Raw genomic sequence first — 9,527 nt, forward strand, 5'->3', positions numbered from 1 at the left:
TCACCTTATTAAGCTAGACCAAGCTAATAATCTAACTAGCATGACCTTACTATGCTAAGTCAAGCTACCATGGAGACATACTAGCATACTAGTCCAAGCTATCCAAGGAAAGATATAAGTGTCCCAACCTAGCTACCATGCAATACATCCTATGATGTTAATGCAAGTTATACTTAGGAGAGTATGAATCTCAATCCCAAGCTACCATGAGTACTACTAACTCAAGCTAACTTCACAAGCACACCAAGATGCTAATGTAAGCTATCCTTATGAGAGTATGAATCTCAATCCCAAGCTACCATTAGGAGAGTATATGTCTTCAATCCTAAAGCAACCATGAAGTGACCTTGGTCCAACCAAATTAAGCTACCATGAAATGCATTCTAACAATGCTTGTTCAAGCTACCCCTTAGGAGAGTATAGATCCTCAATCCTAGGCTACCATGCCTATTCTATGCAAGCTACCATGAAAAGCATCCTACCAATGCTAATTCAAGCTAACCTTAGGAGATTATAATTCCTCAATCCTAAGCTACCATGATATGTTCTTGTATTACCAAGTCAAGCTACACATGAAGGCATCCTAACAATGCCAAGTCAAGCTATAGCTGAGGAGAGTATAAATCCTCCATCCCAAGCTATCAATCTTGGTCTTATCATACTAAACCAAGCTATACATGAAGAGAACATATGCCACAACTTCAAGCTATTCTAGACTAACATGTTTTGATTCATTTTAGGTTCTTGAGTCAACCTAGAATCCTTCTATGTGAGAGAACTTGAATCTCCTAGCTTATTCATGTCTAAGTGTATAAGAGAAAGAGAATACACAACAAGATCACATCATATTGACTTTACCCCCAAATCCCTAACAATGATGAATACAAGCCCTTCTTTCAAGCTTAACTTCATTCTATCATGATCCATGTCTAAATTACAAGCTATTCAATCACATTATTTACTACTAAGTGATTCTAATCATAATTGATTAGGTTCAATTCTAACTTTACAAGTCAAGATCCTTACTATTCAATCAAGTCTAGTTCAATTCATGATTAGATGATCCTAACTATGATCAATTAGTATTCAAGACATTGATTTAGGAAGATCACCTTAGAACCTTCAACTTTGCCTGTAATAGCATAAATCCACAAAGATCACATTCATCAATTTAGATTAGGGCTTACCATAGAAATCACATGAAATCATCATAATATCATTAAAAAACTAAATCAATCATAATTGGGTGATAACCACTAGATTGGAATCACACCCAAACCCTACCCACAAGCAAGCACAACCCTAGCTAGAAATTGTGTTTTTGATTTCACAAGTGGGGAAACTATGGGGGCTATATGGGTAGAAGAACCCATAGATGATTAAGCTTCACATACCTTGAATCACGGCCCTAAAGAAAGATTGAATCCATGGAGAAAACTCGACCTAGGTGTTGCCCTCTTCTCTTCTCTTCTCTTCTCCTTCTTCTTCTTCACTTCTATAAAGGGAATATTTGGAGAGTGATTTGGGGTCTTTAGATGAATGAGTTAAAGTGATTAGTTTAGGGGTGTATTATACTTATATAGGTGGCTAATTTACTAACTAACCGACCTCTCTTAACCCCTAATTAATTAACTAACCAATTCCCAAACCCCCAAGGACCCCTTGGGTGGTCCTTGGGGAGTCGTACCCGGATATTTAACCCCTAAAACCCCTATTCTAAGTACGGGAATCATTTTTACAAGTTTTAACCCTCATACGACACTCTAAAACTCTTACCAAAAGCTCTAGAACTCACTAGTTCAACTTACTAAATTACAGGGTGTTACATTAGCCCCCACTTGGGAACATTCATCCTCGAATGACACTCTAAACATTTCTTAAAGTCAAAAATATAACTTAGTAGCCCATTATGCATGAACTACATCTAATGCACACAATCAAGGAAGAACTTCAATTTTCAAGCTAGACACATTCCATGCAACACAACGGAGTAGGAACTACTTCTACCAACCCAAAATGCATGAAACTCAATATCTACTCATTTTCAAGGAGGAACTAACATCTCCTAGCTAAAACATGCTTAACACACACTCCTGGAGCCTAAAATGCAACTTCTCATAAAAGCATATATTCAAGGAGAAACCTTTCAACTGCAACCACTAAGGCATGCCCATAATCAATTTATGAAGTCTATATGCAAATCTTATTCAAATGTATTACAACATGAAGAAACAATGTTATTAAGTCATTTCTAACAAGACCTGAGAATTTCATACACATGCATCACATAAGAAGATCATGGAAACATATTATTCACACATGACTTCACATAAGAGCATACCAAGAGAAACTTATCATCTCAAGCTTGAATAGGAGTAGATGGAAAGGATGAGGACATTGGGACATCTCATTGGCCATTGACATCCCAAGTAGCACTCTTAACCAAATTCCTTACTAGAGAATAATCCAAACTACTTCATGGAACAACTTTTTCATTCTTCTATTTCTTAACTTGCCGGTCTAAGACATCTACCGGTACTTCTAAATTAGAGAGGTTCTCACTAAGAAACTATAGCTCACAAGCAACCTTACTATCACCACTCAAGATCTCACATGAGCCTAACAAATCGGGATAAAACTCCTCAAACTCACTACACCTCTTAAGGTGAGAACATCAAGCCAGCCTAACTCATGAACCTCAAGGACACTCAATGACATTATTATCTAAGCACACTATCCCCCACTTGGGAGCAAGCCTAAACAAACTCTTTTAAGCATCAATTCTTTCATTTACAAGGTCGGAGCAAGTCATCACTTTGATTTCAAATTAGGGGTGGGCATAAATACCAAAAAACCAAACCGAACCGAATTATTTCGGTTCTTCGGTGTTTCGGTTCGGTGTCGATTCTTTATTTTCAAAACTTCGGTTCTTCGGTTCGGAGTTCGGTGCAAGGGTCCCGAAACTACGGTGCACCAAAGAACCAAAGTTTTATTAGATAAATTTAAAAATATTTAAATTATATTACTTAATTAGTTAATAATACGGCCCATTCAATTTTTAAGTGACAAAGTCACAAAACACAGTAAAGTGAACCCTAAACCCCCAAAGTCTAAAGTAAACTAAACAAAAGTTCAATTCAAGTATTCAACTGAGAAGCGCCGATCGCCATATCCCGTGACTTCACTGATCAGTTTTTAGTCTTCACTCATCTTGCCTCAAACCATCACCGACGGCTGACGCCGAAAAATGGTACGTATTTCTCGGACCATCGTTGTCGATTTCATTTATAGTTACTTGGGCATGAACCTGTTGCCCTTTACGAAGAACAGAACCAAGATTTTCTGTAGAATATGTGAAAGATTGCAAAATTTGAGCTATTTTCGATGCTAAAACTTCTTCTGTGTTGTGAAAAATGGAATCTTGGATGAAAAGGGAATTGGGTTTTGGAGAAAGTGCAGCAGGCAGCAGCGACTGAATCTTTCTTTTGCTCACTACTTTAGTTTTTTTTTTTTTACAAATGGAGAATGACAACAGAGTTGGTGTTGGTGGTTCAAGTGATGACTTACCTAATAATAAAAGTGATAGCAATGACAATGACTCAGTTGACAGTGGCAGTTTTGGCACCCAACCTAAAAAGAAAAGTAAACAAATAGCACCAAGATCCAAAGCTTGGAATCATTTTAATAAGGTTGTTGAGAATGGTATGAGTGGAACAAACTGCAGGTATTGTCACCAATTTCATACCTACACTTCCATTAATGGTACAACTGCATTGAACCAACACTTAGCAAGGTGCTCTATTTATAAGTCTACTATTGAAACTACTTCTCAATCCAAGATAAATTTCTCATCTATTGATGCACGTGCACCACTTTGGAAATTTGAACAAGAAGTAGTTAGGAAGGCTTTAATTGAAATGATAATTATGGATGAACTACCTTTTGGTTTGTAGAAAAGGAAGGTTTTAAAAAGTTTATAAGTCAAGCCCAACCTCTATTTAGAATTCCTTCTCGTAGAACAATAACAAGGGATTGCTATGCACTTTATAGTGAACTAAGATACAATCTGAAGAAGTCTTTTAGAGAAATACAACCAAAGATTTGCCTCACCACTAACATAGGGACCTCGATGCAAAGAATAAATTACATGTGTTTGACTGCTCATTTCATTGACAGAAATTGGGTGTTGCATAAGAGAATACTAACTTTTTGCCCCATCTCTAGTCATAAGGGTGAACAAATGGCAGAGGCTATTAGTAATTGCTTGCTTGATTGGAGCTTGGATAATGTGTTTTCTGTTACTGTTGACAATGCTTCTTCAAATAGTGTTATGATTACAGAATTATCTAAGCAATTAGATATGTGGGGAACGAACATAATGAAGGGCAAGCATCTTCATGTGAGATGTATGGCTCACATACTTAACCTCATTGTGCAAGGAGGTTTGAAGGAAATTGATATTTCTGTCAAACGGGTTAGGCAAATGGTGAGGTATGTTAGATTATCTTCGGCAAGAACAAGAAACTTTGTTGTGAAGTCCAAAATATAGATTGTAGTAAAACATTGTCGCTAGATATGCCTACTAGGTGGAATTCTACCTACTTGATGTTGGAAGCGACACAAAACTTTGAAAAGGCCTTTGATAGATTTGATTTTTTTATGAACATTTTAAAACTTATTTATCTACTCATATTTGTGAAGATGGAAGTATTGTTGGTACACTTGCATGTGATGATTGGGCAAATATGAGAAGTGTAGTAAAATTTATTGAAAAAATTTATGAGCTTACAATAAAGGTTTCAGGTTCACATTTTGTTACATCTAGTGTTCATTTTGAGGATATATGTGAGCTTGATGTATACTTGAAACTGTGTCTTACAAGTGAAGATCTTAATTTGAAAAATATGGCTAATGGGATGATGAAGAAGTTCAAGAAATATTGGGGCACTCCTGATAAGATAAACTAAATGATTTATATTGCTTTTGTGTTAGATCCTCGCAATAAGATGAACTCAATGATTTATATTGCTTTTGTGTTAGATCCTCGCAATAAATTTGTGTATGTTAGCTTTGGACTTGAAGAACTATTTGGGGAGGAAAACGGAAAGAAAGTAGATAAACAAGTGAAGGCTTATATGGAAACTTTGTTTGAAGATTATTTAAAAAAATATTCAAAAGAATCTCAATATCAATCATCTCCATCTAGATCTACTTTATCGGATTTATTTGATTCATCTAGTTCTTGTTCTCAAAATTCGAGAACAAAAGTTTTGAGTACTAAGCTTTACATGAAGAAACAAAAGGAAAATAGTGGAAGTGGGGCTACTAAGTCAGAGTTGGAGAGATACCTTAAAGAAGATCAAGAGCCTGAACATAATGATTTTGATGTCTTAAGTTGGTGGAAAGTTAATGCTCCAAGATTTCCTATTCTTTCAGAGTTAGCTCGTGATGTGTTGGCTATTCCAATTTCAAGTGTCGCATCAGAATGTGCATTTAGTACTGGTGGACGTATTCTTGATCGATTCAGAAGTTCTTTGACTCCTAAATGTGTGCAATCTCTTGTTTGTGCTCAAGATTGGCTTAGAAAAGAGCCTAATCTATTTGTGTGGAAGAAAGTTTGGAGTATCTTGAGAAACTTGAACTTGGTGAGTTTTCATATTGTTTGTGTGTTGTAAAACTAATCTACTTATTTATGTTGCTTGACATTTGTTTAAATTATCTTTAGAAATGGCAAACAGTGGAAGGGATTCTTGCATTGTTGACGTATGATAACAATTTGCTCTTTTGCTATTAATGGTGAGTTTCAATACTTTATTTGTTTGATATAAGATATATTTTTGTATCTTGAAATATTTTGACTTCTAACTAAGTTTCTTCCTTTTGGTTTAATTTTTTTATTAGGTTCAAGTTCAACCATATCTCCTAAAGCTTGTTCATTTGTTTTGATTTTGAAAACATTGTGTGGTGGTTCAAGACAACAAAGAAGGGCGTTGTGTCTTGTGACTGTGTTTACTGTTTTGTGGTGTTTTAAGTTTTGTGACATATGTTTTAGAAACATTTGGAAAGTCTGGTAGTGTTGTCTTCTATTGCTACAGCTTGTAAAAAAAATAGTTGTTGCCTTTTGACTAGAGCCTTGATGTTAGAAGGGAGCAACTACACAAAGTTTACATTGATGTTATTTTGTTGGCTGGCCGCTAGAGCAGCTACACAGATTTATGTTGTTGCATTGATGTTATTTTGTTGGATGTTAGTTGGATGTGCTCAGCCTCATGTTTTGAATGTGTTGAAATTTGAATCGTGTATCCAAAGAGATAGTGTCGTTTGATAGTGTTGTGTTTTTTTTTTAAAATGTGTGGACACTGAACAAGTCTTTGTAGACCTGGACAGCCTCATGTTTTCAATGTTTGTTGATTGCCTGATGGCTGATTCTGTCGCATATTGTTGGCTGGCCGCTGGAGCAGCAACATGGAATATATGCTAGAAACAGTTTATCATATTGAAAAACTCTTTAACACTTTACCATATTCCCTCTTTATTTTTATTCACACCGAAAAATTGATTTAAAAATACCGAACTAAATCAAACCGAACCGATCTAGTTTGGTATGAACTATGGTGCACACTTTTCTAAAACCGAATACCGAATACCGAATACCGAAGAACCGAACCGAAATTTGATTAAACCGAATCGAAGAACCGAATGCCCACCCCTATTTCACATCATCACACAAAATGATTCTAAACCATGGTGAATTACACTTCTGCCCTTCTTAGAAAAGTCCATTCACTCAACCCATCTAGGCATTACTTAAACACCCTATTCAACCACTCTATCATCATACCTCAAAACTCATCATTACTAAGATGGGTTCTACCAACAACTAAACATAACTTCACCATCACCTTGCTAGATAGGCACACTATCTCCCCATTGAGAATAAGCCTACACAAATTCTTCTAAACACATTTCATAACATAAAGACAACAATGAAGCATCATTCATACTAAAGACAACATCACAATCTATCATCTCAAATCTACCAAGTCACATAGACATAATTGGCATCTCAACCAACATTTCTCCCTCACTCCTTGAAGCATAAACTCTTCTAACAGTCACATTCTAAAGACCATCGGATAAGGGATGAGAGAGAGAACTTATAGATCTATGGCATCACTTGGAAAATGAAAAAGTGAAGTTTCTTAAGCATCCAATAGCCTTATATTCATAAAATATGGCGCGCTTAACATTTATTAACAAGTGTACTCTACTAGATGTAGTTTGAAACATCCTAAATTTATCCCAAAATATTTTGCTCTGATACCAAGTTTGTCACGATCCAGGGGTACCCCCTAGACGTAACATAGCGTACTCGATCCGAAGGGGTCTAATACAAGACATTTGCATCATAACATAGGTAATAGAAAATTTTGGAAAATTTAAAACTTCTTTAAGACCATACAATCAAAAACATTTTCATAAGCAAGCGGAAGTCTTTACTAAAACCTTGTCTCAAACCATCTATTTAAACTCATGAATAAAAGTCTTTGGACGCAACTCATACAAAGTCTAAAAACATAAAGAAATGACATAAAGGGAATATGGGTTCGTCCTCGAAGCTATGAGGACTCGCCAAGTCTTCAACTCTTCTTGCACCTTAAAAACCTAGCCTCCAAAGCAACTCAAGTCTCCAACCCTACATTTGGTTAGAATGTAGGCAATATGCGTTAGTACAAAATGTACCAAGTATGAAAGCTAGCACAACATCATAAGAGCATCTCAAATGGTTAGTCAACATAAGACATAAGCATAAGAGACAATAACATATTCATTGCATATTCATCATAGTCATAGCATGGTCTCCAACATAAGCTCCATATAAACATGAGTCAACATAAGACATAGTTAATGAGCATAGGAGGCAAGTCATAATCATATAAGCATAATTGACCCTTGGCCATCCATACCATAATAGCACCATTCTCAAGTAACCTCAAAAGTATACAAGTGCAAAGCAAGAATAGCATCCCATAATACCACCCAAGCCAAGTATCCCTTTTTAGTCATCTTAATCATAGTCTATGTGCATGGTTAAGTCATAAGTCTTTCTACCATAAGGTCACCATACTTCTAAGTAACCTCAAGATACACGTGTGCAATGCATGAAAGGCATCTCATACTACCCTTCACACTAAGCATAACCTTGAAGTCATCCTAGTCATATTCACCCTTCTTTGGTCTTACTTATTAGCTTACTTCATAAAGACAAGGGATCTATCACCTTAGTCAATCATATATTGGAAGGCTACTATGGCAACAACCCAAGCTAAGTCATACTACATAAAAGAACCCTTCACAACTAGCCCTAAGTCATACTTGTGCCATGTATGGCTAGCATCCCATACTACTACCCACACTAAGTACTCATTTAGACCATCATGAATGTCCACTAGTTGGTGACTTGTCCCTCTTGACTATTTGCCTCTATTCATATAAGGTACTTCTCTAATTCAAGCTAACCTTAGGAGAGTATAATTCCTCAATCCTAAGCTACCATTATATGGTCTTGTCTTACCAAATCAAGATACACATGAAGGCATCCTAACAATGCCAAGTCAAGCTATAGCTTAGGAGAGTATAGATCCTCCATCCCAAGCTATCAATCTTAGTCTTATCATACTAAGCCAAGCTATACATAAAGAGAACATATGCCACAACTTCAAGCTATTTTAGACTAACATGCTTTGATTCATTTTAGGCTCTTAATTCAACCTATAATCCTTCTATGTGAGAGAACTTTCCCTCCAAAGCCTTAACAATGATGGATACATGCCATTATTTTAAGCTTAACTTCATTCTGTCATGATCCATGTCTAAATTATAAGCTATTCAATCACATTCTTTACTACCAAGTGATTCTAGTCATAATTGATTCATAAAGGTTCAATTTTAACTTTACAAGTCATGATCCTTGCTATTCAATCAAGTCTAGTTCAATTTATAATTAGATGATCCTAACTATGATCAATTAGTATTCAAGACATTGATTTAGGACGATCACCTTAGAACCTTCAACTTTGCCTCTAATGGCATAAACCTACAAAGATCACATTCATCAATTTAGATTAGGGTTTACCATATAAATCACATGAAATCATCATAATATCATTAAACAAAACTAAATCAATCATAATTGCGTGATATCCACTATATTGGAATCATACTCAAACCTTACCCACAATGCCAGCACAACCCTACCTAGAAATTGGGTTTCTGATTTCACAAGTGGGGAAACTATGGGGGCTCTATGGGTGGAAGAACCCATAGATTATTAAGCTTAACATACCTTGTGATGCCTTCTTCTCTTCTCATCTCCTTCTTCTTCTTCTTCTTCTTCACTTCTAGAGAGAGAATATTTGGAGAGTGGTTTGGGGTCTTTAGATGAATGAGTTAAAGTGATTAGTTTAAGGGTGTATTATAATTATATAGGTGGCTAATTAACTAACTAACCGACCTCCCTTAACCCC

The sequence above is a fragment of the Solanum tuberosum genome, unplaced genomic scaffold, assembly GCF_000226075.1.
Source record: "Solanum tuberosum cultivar DM 1-3 516 R44 unplaced genomic scaffold, SolTub_3.0 scf00266, whole genome shotgun sequence".
Lineage (NCBI taxonomy): Eukaryota > Viridiplantae > Streptophyta > Magnoliopsida > Solanales > Solanaceae > Solanum > Solanum tuberosum.